This window comes from Nomascus leucogenys, chromosome 4 (genome assembly GCF_006542625.1).
Source record: "Nomascus leucogenys isolate Asia chromosome 4, Asia_NLE_v1, whole genome shotgun sequence".
Lineage (NCBI taxonomy): Eukaryota > Metazoa > Chordata > Mammalia > Primates > Hylobatidae > Nomascus > Nomascus leucogenys.
In genome coordinates this window covers 64,664,200-64,681,412 of record NC_044384.1, presented here as the reverse complement: position 1 = coordinate 64,681,412, position 17,213 = coordinate 64,664,200, and positions in this window count along the sequence as shown.

The window sequence follows — 17,213 nt, the reverse complement described above, 5'->3', positions numbered from 1 at the left end:
CTTTGCCTGTCACTTCCTTGGAGATAGCCCTGATGAGGAGCCTGTGAGCTGACTTTGTGCAGTGCTGACTTGCCCTGATGTCATGTCTTGGGCATGAGGCCTCTGCAAGGCACCTCTCCCCAACTGGTAGGCTCAGCCCAGCGGGTGTCTCTGCACTGTAGAAGGGTCGACCAGGGTTAACGACTGTGCTGCTTGTCATTGAAGCGCAGTGCCTGGTCTGGAGTGTAGTAGGCCCTCAGGAATATTTATGGCTTTGATGACTTTATCACAAGAGATTTGGTAATTTACCATTTCAGGATCCTACTAAATTGTTCAGTGTGGCTTGAGAGACAGGATGAAATTTCCCAAGATGCCTAAGTCCCTGGGTGACTTCCGCAATCGGAAGCTATACATTTGAATTATTCCAAGGACACTCTGCCTGGTCAGGGGCTCTCTATCCGAAGCACTTGCCCCAAGCCTGGATTTATGTGATCATGTCTGATTTTGATGGTGAGAGTCACTCGCATCCCCTTTTCTTCTCTCCTCCTTTTCTCAAGAGAATTTGAATCATAATCCCTCCTTACATTACAAATGAGAAGTGAGCATATTTAGAAGTTTAGGTTTTGAAACAAACTGCAGCAGCAAAACCCACAAAAGCAATCTGAGAGGAACAAGTTATCAGGCTCTGGGCTCCTGAGGGGATGAGCCACCAGTAGTGTGAGTGGTCAACCAGGCCTGCCCACTTCTCCTCCAGGAGAAGGGGAAGCATTTTTATGGCTCACCACAATTAAATGTGAAGACGCATATTTCCCAAGCTTAAAAATAATTAGTGCCAATGCCAGGTAAATATTCTGGGAGGCTAATTGGTGCTGCGGTTGGCTTCCTCCCCACCTCTTCTGTGCTCTGTCCTGCAGAGCTACTGGGTTATATGCCCAGGTCCGCTGGGTTCACCAGCCTCCTCTTGGCATTTTCTTCTATATTTGTCAGTGTCATCAGAATGATGCATCAATTAAAAAAAAAGCAAATCTGTGAGTGCAGCAAAGCCTTGATTGAGAGAACTGTGTGGGCAATGGAGTATTTTGATTAATTCCATGTTCTAGATAACTGAGAGTTAAGTAACAGATCCTTTCCACTTCAATCCTTGTGATTGAAAATATTTTCAAAATGTACTGCTCCATTCTATCTTCATAAGCACAGAAGAGTGAATGCAGTGGAATCTTCCTTTGATGTTGGAAGTTCAGCAGTAATTCACAGCCATCATTTCTGACTGTCGATTATCAGATTATTCACATAGATTTAGTAGATGTAGAAGCTGGGCTAGGTATAAATAAAACTCTCATAGACTCTAGGATTGAGATTTAGAAATAGATCTTTCCATTTCCTTTTCATAATTTTCCATTGATGGTATGAAGAGGGGTCTGGTTAATTGATGGTCTTAATTAGTTGGATCCTAGGTATTAAAGTCTTGGTTTTCATGTGGACCCTTAGTGAACAGCTGTTTGCTTTACTTTCTGATTTACTAGGATCATTTTCCAGGTTCTTTTGTCTATAGAGTCATGTTCTTCTGTAGACAAGAAGACCTCACACAAATAATGAATGTTATCCAGACAGTGTTCGGCATAATTTTTGTTCAATATAAATTTGGTTCATATTATACATGTAGGAGGAACGTTGGCTAATTAAACACTCATGATTTTTTTTAACTCCAATAACCTTAATTTACCAAAACGTATAACAAAAACTTCTGTTTTGGAGGTAGTGTAGTATAATAGACTGGGTTTTGGCTTTAGAGTTAGACACAGCTGAGTGAAACTGCAGCTCTGCCACTGTTGTGTGGCCATGAGAAAATTAGTTAACCTCTCTAAACCTTCACTTCCTCATCTGAAAAAGAAAATAAAAATCCCTCCCTTATGGAGCCAGAGTGGAGATTAAATCAGAGAGTATGTGTAAGTGCCCAGTAGTGTGTCTAGTAGCTGATGAAGAAGAGTCAGATCTTCCCCCATGACTTAAAAATAAATTGTATCGTGTATGGTATCGACCAAAACCAAACACTCTTTCTATTTGTTTCAGAATTGTGACAGTGTCTGCTCAGGCCATCCCTGCTGCAGGCTCCATTTTAGGGAGCAGTTCTCTACTAACCTACCTGGATTAGCACCATTGATTTAGAAGATGTGTGGCCTTCCCAAGATAACTGCTCACACCCCTCACCTGATTCTTTTCAACAACCTTGCAGACTGCTGTTCCAGAACCACCAACATGTGAGCGTTCAAGGCATTTTTACCCAAATGTCATCTCACTGTTTTTATAAGTTGTCTTCCACAGTGGCAAAACTAATTTCAGTGTGATGTTAGAAACTGAAATCTGTGTTCACGTACGTTAAAAGAAATAAGCAATGTACATGATGACATTTTTCTTGCAGGTCTTTCAGACAAGCCCTTTTATTACAGGGCTCATATTTATATCTGACTGCAGAGAGAAATGAGACCAAACCTTGCTTGATAAACAGGCTTTAAATTGGTAGCCTAATACAAGCGCACAGGTCTTCATGCCTCAGCCTCTGCTCTGCAAACAGCAAGTTTGGGTGGAAGATAGAAAGGTTCTCTGAGGCTCCTCCTGCCTCTCACCTTGGCCATCACTCAAAGCTAAGAGCACAGACACTGAATCCTATTGCAGAGGGTTATTAACGGTGAGAAGAGAGCATTACTTAACTTTCTTGGTCTGTAAAAAGAAAATAAAAATACCTGCTTTTCAGGGTTGTGACATTTAAAGTAAATGTTTGCTTAATAGGCATATAGGAGGCCATTGAGAAATGGTAAGCATTTTCTTCAGGCACAGGGAGTAGACACAGGAAACAGACAATCAGTTGACCTTTAAAAACCTGTGCTTGAATTTCAGAGAATGTGGAGCAACTGGAATTCTCATGCACTGTTGGTGGGGTGTAAAATGGGATCAACATTTTGGAAAACTGTTTGGCAGTTTCTAACAAAGTTGACTATGATCTTACTCTCTGATCCAGCAATAGTACTCCTAGACATTTACCCAAGAGAAATGAGTGTGTATGTCCTCAAAAAAGACACGTGCAAGAATATTCATGTATACTTTATTTATAACAGTTAAAAATTAAAACTAGACCAAATGTCCATCGACTGGTAAATGGATAGACAAATTATGCCATATCCACACAAAGGAATATGACTCAGGTATAAAGAAGCAATGTCTGAAACTTGCAGCAATGTGAGTGAATCTCAAAAGTATTATGTCAAACAACAGGAGCCAGAAACAAAAGCATTCATACTATATAACCCCAACGTTCAAGATCCTCAGTGCTACATGGCAAAATAGTGGTTCTGGGAGGATGGAGAGGAGGCATTGAGAGGAACGAGGGCTGAAAGAAGTTTCTGGGATGATGGGTATATCCTAAACATTGATCTGGGTGCTGCTGCACAGATAGCTACAAACTCATCAAGCTGTCGGTTGGTAAGTGAACTTCATACTTGTCAATTACACCTTAAACATAGACTTAAGATTCCCTTTGGAATCTTAATTTGAAGTTAAGCATTTCATGTCTCTGATATCAGATATATCCAGAAATTAAGCAGCTCTGATCATGTTTCCATCCTGCCCCAGCATGGTGCTAGGCACTGTGATGGGACACACAAGGAATACAATAGTGTCACTTCCTTCTGGATTTTCCAATGTGATTACACAAAGTTTCTAAGTTGATGCTGGGAAAGAGATTAGAGGATATATATTTTCAGGTGCATATTTTGTTCCAGCTGGTGTTTTGCCTAAGAACATGGGGAATTTGACATATATAACTCAAGGGAGCAAGAGTCAGAGACTCACCAGAGGAGACTTTTCTTCATAAGGCAGTCCAATTGCAGACCCAATCCACCAGGGATGGCTGGGAGTCCTCACATCCTGAATCCTCCATCTGGGATTTGGATGGTTTTCCTAACACACCATTTCACTTTTTCTTCTGGCTTCAGAGAGTTTTAAAACATACTCATGCATTACTCAAAATTTATTTTTGTGGAACCTATTAAATTCGGAGTTTTTTATCTTAGTAGAACCAGTAGATTAAAATGTGAGTAATTTCATGGTCTACAAAGACAGTGAAATGTTTACTTGAGTCAGTAAGGCATGCTATTATGTGTGTTGTTAAAGCAAAACCATATTTATTATGAATGAGGAATTGTTATCTGTAGGCAGAATGCTGGTAGTGGAGAGGGTGCTGGTTACCCTGCCCTCCAAAAATGGGGCCATCAAACGCTGCCCACATGCTCTGGGCCTCAGGGCAGAGGTGAGTATTGACTTGGAGGACCTGGGTAAGCTTTTAGGATCAAAATCATCCTGCATTGAATTTAGCATAACTTGTGTACAAATACCTCCCTCACAACTGCTCTCAGAAGGTAATGATTATTAACGACATCTACTATTTCTGACTGACTGCTGTGACTTGGGAAGTGCATTAGTCACTTTAAAGGCATTGTATTATTTAATCTTTACAACAGCTCTGTGCAATTGAGCTCATTATTTTAGGGGCTAATATTTAGTGAACACTTAAGAAGTCCCAGGCATTTAATCCTTGCAACAATTTCATGAAGAGGGAACAATTATCCTGTTCCCTTAGCTGATGAGAAATTTGAGGCTTAAAAGGCCATGCAACTTGACTGAAGGCCACACAGCTGTGAGCTGTGGAGGCCTGACTAAAACTGAGTTCAGTCTAACACCAGCATCTGAGCTCTTCATCCTCCCACCCCAATCTCACAGACCAAGTTCATGTCACCATCAGTGACAGAAAAGAGGAGCCAACTGGGGTTGTGCGGAGGCCAGTTACCTGGGGACGGGTATGGCAGGGGCTGGAGAAATCAGATGTAGCCACAGAGCCTGGGACTGGAGAAGGAGAAAAGAAATTAGCTCAACAAGCTCAATGGCCATGTGTATGTGTGCATTCATGCATGTGTTGTGCATGTGTGTGTGTGCATGCATGCATTGTGCATGTGTGTGCATGTCTGTGTGTGCATGCATATGTGTGTGTGTGTATGTGTGTGCATGTCTGCCTGTGTGCACACGTTCACTGGTTGTTGGGGGTTATGACTGTGGAGGTGGTGATGTGCGTGGTGCTGGGGCGGAGAGGGCTTCACAGTTTCTGTCCTAATTTTGGAAACAGGTATTCTGTTTCCATGGTGGCTAGTGTCTCAGAGAACAGTCTGGTGGTTTTCTTTCCCAGATAATTAAAGTGCTTGCGGACAAAAACCAAAACTCGACTCTATGTCCCAAAATTGCACAGGAAATTTTTAACATGGCAATTTATTTTGAAATTTTAATAGTCTCTGCCTGGAATTATAAAAAAATTCTGTGCATATCATTAATTTTCCCAAATGGAGCTAGGAGGCCTGCGTGGCAGCCCCTGTCACTGCCTGCCCAAGGTCCCCACTCCAGGCGCTCCTAAGGAACACGTAGGCATGGCATAGGAGATGCTTGGCCTAAGGGCGTTCTCCACCCTGAGCATGCTCTGCCTGAGTGAGGGCTGGGCCACAGACGCAAGGCAGGCCATGCCCTCCAGGAGCAGCCCTCAACCAGTGGTTGACAGGAGTGACCCCTGGCCCTCCCCTCATAGGGAACACAGAGGCATGGTCTACTCTTTCCTGTAACTCTCCAGAGGGTGGCTGGTGGTCAACAACTCAAACTTTATCTCTTTCCTTTCTTTCACTTTCTCACATCCCCAGTCCCCTACCAGGGCGTCTTAGGATCAACTCCCAAATAAACTTGCTGCCCTGGAATCCTGGTTGCAGTTTTCAGCTTCTGATAGAAAACAAACTAAGATAACTTGCACTCAAGTTTTTGGGACTCGGCACCTGGATCAGCGGTTCCTTCTCACAGTGTGGGCACCAGCAGTGGTGAGAGTCACCTGGGAGCTAGTTAGAAATGCACATTCTCAGGCCCCACCCCAGCCCTCTGGAATCAGAAACGCATGGTTGGGATCTGGCAACCTGTGTTTGAACAGCCCTCCAGATCATTCTGGTGTATCGTAAAGTTTTACCTGACCAGAGGTAAAATAACTATGTGTCTATTGCATGAGTAAGAGTATGAAGGAAGGGACCGGGTGTGGCGGCTCATGCCTGTAATCCCAGCACTTTTGGAGGCCGAGACAGGCGGATCACGAGGTCAGGAGATCGAGACCATCCTGGCTAACATGGTGAAACCCCATCTGTACTAAAAATACAAAAAATTAGCTGGGCATGGTGGTGGGCGCCTGTAGTCCCAGCTACAGGGGAGGCTGAGGTAGGAGAATCTCTGGAACCCGGGAGGCAGAACGTGCAGTGAGCCGAGATCACGTCACTGCACTCCAGCCTGGGCAACAGAGTGAGACTCCACCTCAAAAAAAAAAAAAAAAAAAAAAAAAAGAGTATGAAGGAAGGAAAGAGGAATCTGCCTTAGTCACTGACTGGTCAGAGAGAACCACACGCCTCAGAACCTTCCTGGAGGTGTCTGAAGAGCCTTTTAGGCTGGAGAAGATAGAGAAGTATCATAATCTGCCTCACTTAATGGCTTTTTCTGTGACTCAGCTGACCCCAGGCAAGCAGTGGAACTTCGATTCCAGATGACTGCACTGGAATGGTCAGTCTCTTTGACACTGCATTTTATTTAACAAGGTTTCATCTTTGCTTAGGATTCAGTGGCTGACAGTCAGCCCTGTGTTCTGTATTAATTATCTTTTGAGGATTTATGTTTTCTTTTGCCTAAGTGCTAAGATCTTCCTTTGAGTCTAGAAGATGATGACTCTGCCATGCAGCAGGCTTGACCACGGCTCGGTATTGGAAGTGATCACAGTGCAGATGCTTCAGTGAGAGGCAGCAGGGGTGCCCTGTGCATAGGAGGGAGGTTGTGCCGAGTCTGTGACTCATGATGAGTACTCTTCATGTCTCCCTGGCCCACTGCCCATTGCTCCAACTTCTCTACCAGATATCGTTCCATCACATCCGGAAGAAGAGGTCAGGATAGATGGCCTGGCAGGTCTCAGAGTGGATGGAGAAGGTGGAAAGTAGAGCCCAGAAGTGACTGAGGTATTGCAGAAAGAGATGAGGTAGGCAAGGCCATGGGGACGTCAGCAGGTGGCGAGCCCCAAGCACCACAATTCCTCTCCTGTTTGCTCTCCCCGAGTAGAGGACTCCTCATTCAGAGCACTGTTCTAAAGGCAAAATCAGTGGAACCCACAAGGAGAGGTCGCTCAGTGGAACCCACAGGCACAGGTCACTCAGCACACCAGGGTGCACACCTTGCAGAATGGGACGTTCAGACCTTGCCACCAAGTCGTGTAATGTTGGAGAGATCACTTTCCTCTCTGGACCTCAGAATTGAGACCAGCAGTTCTCATCATGTTTTTGCAGATCTGTGATTGTTTACTCCTACTAATTCTCTCCCATAGAAGTTTATGAGGTAGCAGGGCAGGGAACTCCCTGTGCAGGCAGCAAAGCCAGCAACCCTGGGAAAGCTTGAGAATTGGGTGTGTGGCTGAACATGCTCTGAGGCCATCATGCTGGGGTAGCCTCCTGATCCTGGGTCTTGCGTGTCTCATAGACATCAGGGTTTATTAATGACACAGCCTGCCTGGTGGAGAGAGGCTCTTCCAAACATCACTCCCTCTGGGACCAAGAGATCGAAGGACTCTCCTGATGCACAGACCCTTGCCCCTGCACTAATGGGATAATGGCAGGGAGCATTTTGCCTTTGGCCGTCTGACTCCCAGGGCCCACATTTGTGCATCAGTAATGCTAATGGAAGCCATAGCTTGGGGAAGGGCCGCAAATCACATGGGGTCAGTAACCTCACGCTTTGCCTCTTTATAAGTAAAAGCAAAGTAAACACTAATAGATATTACAGGACCTGGCTGAAGCCTAGACCTATTGTAGGGATATCCAAGGTTCTGTTTTAAATGGATGTCAGGGAGGGCCCCCCAAATCTTCAGAGGTAAACTTCTGTGTATTGTTTCCTGGCCTTTCTTACAAGAAATTGTGTCACTGCAAACTCTGTGATCTTCAGGAAGAAGCAGCTTTGGAAATCTCAGGACTCCTAGACTGCTCTGTGTTAACCCGAGAACTTGCCTACTTTGGAGTGACCAGGGCTGCCGGAGCCACTTCAGACATTTGTAATCACATCTCCCTTCAGACAGATTCGGAGCAGCATGATGGGAGTCCACATTTTTATTTCAAATGGCAATTTTGCCACACTAACTGCCACCAACTCATTACTTTTTGCTTTGAAACCGTTCTAAATTTTGAAGTCCTTTGCTCAGCTGCTTTGTTTGACCCAGTGTCTGTAGCTACAAATGTGTCTTTCTGATAAGACATTTTTATATTTTATTTTATTTATTTTTATTTTTATTTATTTATTTATTATTTATTTTGAGATGGAGTTTTGCTCTTGTTGCCCAGGCTGGAGTGCAACGGCATGATCTTGGCTCACTGCAACCTCCGCCTCCCGGATTCAAGTGATTCTCCTGCTTCAGCCTCCTGAGTAGCTGGGATTATAGGCGTGCACCACCACGCCAAGCTAATTTTTGTATTTTCAGTAGAGAACAGGTTTCACCATGTTGGCCAGGCTGGTCTCGAACTCCTGACCTCAGGTGATGCACCCGCCTCAGCATCTCAAAGTGTTGGGATTACAGACTTGAGTCACTGTGCCTGGCCTGATAAGACATTTGGAAAATAATTGACATAAAACTGCTATGGCCCAAAGAAGTGCAGCACACAAAAAAGGAGCATGCAATTGCCTCTGTCTTCAAAGACGGGCAAAGCAGGGCCTTCCACTTGTTGAACAGAGCAGTATGCACGGTAATGTCATTGTATTCTCTTATCTATTATGTTCCAGGAAATTTCTTATGACAAAGGCTAAACGAGTTATTCTATCAATACCCTTCAGTCAGTGGAGTGAAGCCTACTGAGTTAGCCTGCCCAAGTTCAAGCCTTGCCCCACCACTTGGGACAAGATACTTATTCTTCCTGTGCTTCAATTTCCTCATTAAAAGTTATAATATTTGAATTCATTGTGTTTAGAGCACGATAATATGAGAATTTCAAATTAGTGTGGGGAAACGATGCCAAAGGAAAATGGTCCCAGGTTAATCAGTGAACTATTTAGGTAAAATATTTTTAGTGTGAAATGTAAATAAAAAGAAAAAAATTACTAGACAAGTGAGTTAGAAGATAATTTAAATAAATATTTAGAACATAAATATAACATTTTTTGATAGACTTGAGAGGTAAAAAATTAACAATTGAAAAACAAAATTGAATGACAAATGATAAACAACAAAAAAATGCTTTCAATATAAATGTATAACAAATAGGTGCTATCCTTATAAAAAGAACTCTTAAAATCAGTATGAAAACAATGAACACTCCAATAGAAAACAGACAAAAGGACAGGAAATTCACAGTAGAAATGATGTTAATTAGCTTGATTTAATCTCGCCACACTGTATATATTTATCAAAACATCACATTGTACCCCCAAGTATATATAATTGTGATTTTTCCAATCAAAAATAATATTAAAAATACATTTAAAAATAAATTTAAAATAAAACAACAAAATCTGTGACAACTATCAATTATGAAAAGCATCATTTTGTAATTATCAAATCTGCAATACTGACAAAAAGCAATAATAACCTGAATTGGTAAAGGTTTAGGAAAATAGATATTCTCATACATGCCTGATAGGAGCATAAATTTAGTGAAGAAAATCTTCAGTTTCAGTACAATTTCAACAAATATTTGAGCATTTATTATTATGTGCCCAGCACTGGGGAATGCAGCAATCAATAAGACTGTAAAGAATCCTGCACTTCTTGGAGCCTTGTGAGAGGTTGAAGGGAGGGAGGAAATATATATAGAGAGAGAACAATTAGAACACGCTTAGTGTATACTAGCTAATACCATAAAGATATAACATTAATATTCAAATTTCACAGGCTTGATAGCCCCTACCTGGATAGCTGTAGAACTTCAGGGAGAGCCTCCATCCGTACCCATCTCCATTTAGTGTCTTCAGACTTCCCTCAGGTTCTTGAAGGGGCGTTCCTAGGAAATTACTCACATATTCAGAAAAAAAAATTGTCAAAATCCTTTCATTCCTATCTCTTTGTTGTCCTCTCCTTCCCCTAAATTAGTTAAGTGTGGCTGCACTGGCCCCTCTAACAATAATCTTGCACTGCATTCTCTCTGATACCCTCAAAGCCATAAAACAGTTCCCACGAAGATTCTGCTCTATTCAGGCCTTCTTTCCCCCAAAAGAGTCATGCCCTATTCTATAAAGAAATATGGACTATCAGATTTCTTCCCAGGGTCAACCCTACAGGAGTTACAGAAGCAAGAGGAAAGTATGAATTCCATGCACTTTTTAAAAGCGAGAACACCCTGGGGTGACTGAAGGTTGTATTGAACTAATGTATGAGAGAGGCAGGTGGCTGGTGGCAGCAATGAGATGAGTGGGTGAAGGAAGAGTTTGGTTTCCACCTTCTCTCCTTCCCTGAGTTGTCCTGAGACTAGCCTTGCTGCTCCTTCTCCAAGTCAACAGCAAAAATCCAGGTCACTGGTACCAACAGGATGCTGTCGGTGTGGCACGTTGATGAAAAAACAGAAAATGGGGGAAAAATAATATCCATTACAACCCTCAGCCAAAATTCTGGATAATAGTAACTTGATAGGGAGAAGAGTGGAAAAGTGAGGGGGATCAAAAGGACAAAAGAGCTTGTCCAAATACTTACTAGTTAGTGGGGAGATAAATATATTGTTGGCTTTTAAAAAATCAATACATGTAAATAATCATGAACAGTTTTAGGCTACAGACTAAACACATAAGGACAAAAAAGAAATGTTTAGCTTTTAAACCAGCAGAAGAAAATTCAATTTATCTAAAGAAAATAGAAGAAGAAAACAAAAGCAAAATAGAGCAAATGTAAATGAACATGAAATAGAATTGCAAAACCAATTTCTAATATAATAGTAATCGATGCAGCCATAAAAGAGAATGAGATCATGTCTTTTGCAGGGACATGGATGAAGCTGGAAGTCATCTTTCTCAGCAAACTAACACGGGAACAGAAAACCAAACACCACATGTTCTCACTCATAAGTGGGAGTTGAACAATGAGAACACATGGACACAGGGAGGGAACATCACACACCGGGGCTTGTTGGGTGGGGACAAGAGGAGGGAGAGCATTACAACAAATGCCTAATGCATGCATGGCTTAAAACCTAGATGACAGGGTGATAGGTGCAGCAAACTACCATGGCACATGTATACCAATGTAACAAACCTGCATGTTCTGCACATGTATCACAGAACTTAAAGTATAATTTTAAAAAAGTAATCAATAAATGTAAATGGGTTAAACTTGCATATTAAAAGACGGAAATCTTCAGATTGGACTTAACAAGAACAAAAGTTAGCAGTATATTGTCTGCAAGAGAATGTTTTAAAAGAAGACATAGAAAGGATGGGAAAAGTTAAAAGAAGCAAATTTGAAGCAAAAGTAATCAATATCTGACAGAGAATATAAGTGAAAAACATGAAAGGGACTCAGAGGAGGTGTCTGGTGAGTCGGACAAAAGAAGAAGAAAATACAGCACTCATATACACACATATACCTAAATGCAGCCTTACACTATATCAAGCAACATTGACAGAACACCAGGAAGAAATGGATAAAGCAACAATTTTATTTTTCAGTGTTACAGAAAAACTATGTAAAACTATAATAACCAAAAAATTCCATATGGTAAAAACATCAAGATTCAAGAAGCTCTAAGGAAATTCTCCAAATAAATACAAAACATATCTCAGTTATAAGTGCTGAAAAACAAAAAAGAGAAAAATCTTTGAGTCATCAAGAGAAAAAAGATATTATTTTCAGAAGAACAACAGTAAAATCAACCCCTCACTTCTAATGGAAACCAAAAGAAGATGCGAGGTCATAATAAAGTATTGAAAGAAAATAGCTGGCTATCTAGAATTCTATATTCAGTGAAAATGTCCTATCCATTTTTTTACAAAAAAATCCACAAAAGTTTTGAGCAGACCTTTCTCAAAAGAAGATACTTAAATGGTCAATAAGCACATGAAAAAATGTTATACACCACAGATCATCAGGAAAATGAAAACTGAAACCATAATGAGATACCACTACATGCTGCCAAAATGGATAATTACATTTTTTTAAATATCAAAATTAAGCATGCTGAGGTTGTAGAGCAATTAAAACTTTCATTAATTTTGGTGAGAATATAGAATAATACAACCACTTTGGGCAAAGGTCTGACAGTTTATTTTTATAAAACCAACTAAACATAAATCCATGTCCCAGCCATTTCATGTCTAGGTTATTTACCCAAAAGAAATGAAAACATGTGTTCACCCAAAGACTTGAACAAGAATGTTCAGAGCAGCTTTATTCATAAAAGCCAAAAAACTGGACACAGCTCAAGTGTCCACCAATAAGAGAAAAGAAAAACAAATTCATAGAACGGAATACTGATTGACAATAAAAAGTCATCAATTTCTACTGATACTTGCAAGACCATGGATGCATCTCAAAAAACATTATGTGAAGTGAAAAAAAGCTTTACACAAAAAAAGTATATACTGTATGATTTCATTGTTATGATTTTTTTCACTGTGGATAAGCTTTATCCATTTGGATGTTCCTATAAATGGAGTCATCAACGAATAATTGTTGACCTCTATTTAAGGATATAAATGCTCAAGTATTGGGAAAGTATACTGATGTCTACAATTTACTTTGAAATGCACCCAAAATGAGATAAATTAATGAACAGATAGAGAGATAGATGAACAGATATGTAAACTTTTATCGGGTAAATAAAATGTAAAATAGTAGTGACAGGATCTAGGTGGGGGTTATATAAGTGTTAACTATACTTCTAAAAATTTTCCGTATGTCTGGAAATTTTTATATTTATAATATTGAAAAACTACAATATGGTGACGATTGCTTAACATTACTTAAAGCTATAGGAGATTTTATTATTAAATTCAAAGACATTCCACGTTTTGTCATGGAATAATATAATATGAGGATGTAAATTCTCCCCCAAGTTAATCTACAAATTAAATGTAATCTTAATAAAAATTAAGGTGTATTTTTTAACTCAATAATCTTAGATTAAGTTTTCTATGGAAGAACAAATATCCAAGAGTAACTAACTCAACTTTGAAAAAGAAAAGTAAAGTGTGAGAATTTGTCTAGCAGATTTCTTAAGAGATTATAAAGCCATAATAGCATGCAATATTGATGCAAGAACAGACAGACTGGCCAAAATGGGGAGCTTAGAGACAGATCCAGATAGACCAATGGCTCCATCATAGATGGCAGTTGTAGCCTCGTAAATTCCCTGGGAAAGGATGAGTGGTTTAGTACAGCAGTCCCCAACCTATTTGGCACCAGGGACCAGTTTCATGGAAGGCAATTTTTCCAGACTGGGAGTAGTGGGGGGATGGTTTTGGAATGATTCAAGTACATTACATTTATTGTGCATTTTATTTCTATTATTATTACATTGTAATATATAATGAAACAATTATACAACCTATCCTAACGTAGAATCAGTGAGACCTCTAAGCTTGTTTTCCTGCAACTAGATGGTCCCATCTGGAGGTGATGGGAGACAGTGACAGATCATCAGGCATTAGATTCTCATATGGAGCACACAACCTGGACCCCTCACATGTGCAGTTCACAATAGGGTTTGTTCTCCTAAGAGAATCTAATACTACTGCTGATCTGATAGGAGGCAGAGCTCAGGTGGTAATGTGAGTGTTGGAGAGTGGCTATAAATACAGATGAAGCTTCGCTTGCTCACCCACCGCTCACCTCCTGCCGTGGCCACAGACCAGTACCAGCCCGTGGCCCTGGCGGCTGGGGACCCCTTGTTTAGTGGATGGTGTTTGTGATGCTGGCTCACTAACTGGGGAAAAAGGAAACTGAATTCCTCCCTGACACCATATACAAAATGAACACTAGATAGATTAGCTGTAAAACATAAAAGCTATAGTATTATCAGAAGACAATGCAGAAGACTATCTTTGTGACCTAAGGACAGGGAAGGACTTCTTAGAGAAGTTCAAACCTCGAACAAACACATCCAGGTCTCCATTTCCTACTTTTCTGTTTCTGCCCCAGTGCCCTGTGATCACAACTTCTCTCCAATCATATCAGCTCATGAAAGCAGATACTGGAGGGCTGGATGCCATCATTTCAGTAATCCCAGTTTATAATCAGCTAAACCACTCTGTCCTCATATATATATTTTATCTCTCTCTCTCTGTCTCTCTCTCTCTCTCTATATATATATATATAAATGTATATATGTGTATATATGTAGATATGGACACAGGGAGTCATATATATTTATATTTATATATGTAAGTATATTATATATAATACGTATATTTATTACTTATATATTAATGTAAATATATATAGAAATATATATGTGTGTGTATATATATACATTTAAAACCAGAATGTCAACGTTGTATATGAAAATCATATTATCTTAAATTTTAAAAACACTAGAAGGACAAACACCAGAATGTGAACAACAGATCTGTTTTTTTAGTGGTAAGATTATGTGTTGTTTAACTGGGCGCAGTGGCTCACGCCTGTAATCCCAGCACTTTGGGAGCCAAGGTAGGCAGATGACTTGAGCCCAGGAGTTCGAAACCAGGCTGGGCAATATAGTGAGACCTTGTATCTTATTTTTTTAAATAAGTTAAAAAATGATAATAATAAATAAATAAAAAGATGGTGTGTTGTTTGATTTTGCTTGTGTGCTTTTATGTATCTAATAAATTTTTGGCAGTGATCAGATAGTACTTTTGTAATTATGAGGAAAAACTTACATCTCCAAATGGCCAGGTAAAATGGGGACATTACTTTGGGTGGGTGGGTGACAGCACTGTCCTAAAGGAAAAGAGGAGGTGTTAACAGGCTGCGCCCACACAAAATAAACTGCTGGGCTGCAAGTTCTTTTTTATTCGCCACACTCCTGAACATCACGTTGAACACTCAATAAATGTGGGTGGACTTGACTTGTTTGACCCTTAAATCACATCCACTAGGACTGCAAGAGAGAGCGCCTGCCTGCAAGTGTGTACTTTTATTTGTAAAGTCTACAAATAAAAGTGTGTATTTTTATTTGTAAAGCTGATACACCTGCATGCACAACACACACATGCTCCCTCCTCTGGATTCTGGACAGCCTGTGAATCTGTCCTGATGGTGCACTGATCACAAGGGTTGCTGGGGCTCCTTTTTTCAGAAACATCTCATTCTGCCAGTTTGTCTGTACCTGGGAGTAGAAGGAGTTTAGTTCACTGAATTAAAAATATCCCTCTACTTGGATGATCTCTCTCCTTAAAAATATATATACACGTGTTTCTATAAAAAAATTAAATGTCAATTGTTGATTTTCAACTCTACAATATTTATATTTTAAAAGATCCTTGTTATCAGATTTAAAATCTGACAAGTAACTTCTAAATCAATGATTATGTCTTTAATACTGGTATAAAATATGCACCATCTTAAAGATGAGGTCCATTAGCACTGGATGTTAGGTGAATGAAGATTAATCCATAAACCGATGCCATTTTTTTACATTATTGGCTTTGTTTTTAAGTTAGGATTGGTATCCTTATGAATCTGCCTTTCAGAAGTGGAATCTGAAGAGATGCTTTGTATATATGGAGAGGTATAGAGAACTAAGAGGGGCATTACTGGATTTGCAACGTTAGGATGCTTTTTGCAAGATAGAATATCTCTCTATATTAGTCAAGCATGTTTTTGGCATCTATTTTTAAACAAGCACTGTACCAGACTGTGGTGTTTCAGGAACAGCCACATCCTGTCTTCTTTTATCTTTTGCCTCCCTCTTCCTTTCCCTTCCTCGTTCCATCTCTCTCTTCTTCTATTTCTATCCTTCTGCAATTATTTAACTAAGAAACTTCCACATGCTTAGCAATCTGCTACCTATTATATCTGTTTTGAAAATACAAAGAATGATTCTTCCCCTGCTTCCAGGAACATGGAATCTAGTTAAAGTGACTATGGTTCTGCGCACGCACATCAAAAGTTAAAACCTAATATAAGTGCAACATAAAAACTTGATGGCATTAGGTTACAAAATAGAACAGATGTTACAAGGTAGTAGGATAAAATAGAAATGAAATAGATGGCCTATAGACAGTGGGAGAATAGGGAGATCACTCGGCTGGAGAAAGCTTTCCACTGCCCTAGCCAGTTAAACAAGTGAACATCACAGAACACCTGGTAAGAGACAGAAATGGTGTGTATGTGAAATGAATCACACTGATCCTTGGGTAAGCTTAGATCTCAGATGGAGTATGAATGGTGGTTACTTGGCGTGGTGGCAGTGAACAGGGAAGGCACGTGCTACAGCTGGGAAAAGAGCATGCCAATCTGACTGGGACACAAGCTCCTGCAGGGAAATGCGGGACAAAGGCAGGTTTGCCGTCTGCCTCCTTTGTCTTAGGGAATGCGAATTAGAAACTGGACAGGAGCCTAGAGGAGTGTGCTGGACAACTCATTTTTAATATTGCATCGTGTTTAAGTATGCCAAACAATGTTCCCAGAGTGTTCATAACTAACTTTTTCCCTGAACCCAACTTGCTTGGCTATCAGAATTAAGAGGAAAGTAAATTCTCAAGGGGTCTATCTCAGGAGAATGATGCATCAGGCCAGGTCTTTTTCACTGAGTGGCTATTGGATTCACAATTTAAACAGCTCCAATCACAGAATTCATGTTTTAATTTAATAATATGCTTTGGATCATTTTTCCATGTTGATATAAATTGAAAACAACAAGTAGCTTACAGTAAGTGTGGGACAATATATTTTCTCCATGTCTGTACCATAAGCCTTTTATTTTTTACTTTTTATTTATTTATTTTTTGAGATGAATCTCGCTCTGTCACCCAGGCTGGAGTGCAGTGGCACGATCTCAGATCACTGCAACCTCCGCCTCCTGGTTTCAAGTGATTCTCCTGCCTCAGCCTCCTGAGTAGCTGGGATTACAGACGTGTGCCACCATGCTTGGCTAATTTTTTGTATTTTCAGTAGAGACTGGATTTCACCATATTGGTCATGCTGGTCTTGAACTCCTAACCTCATGGTCCACCCA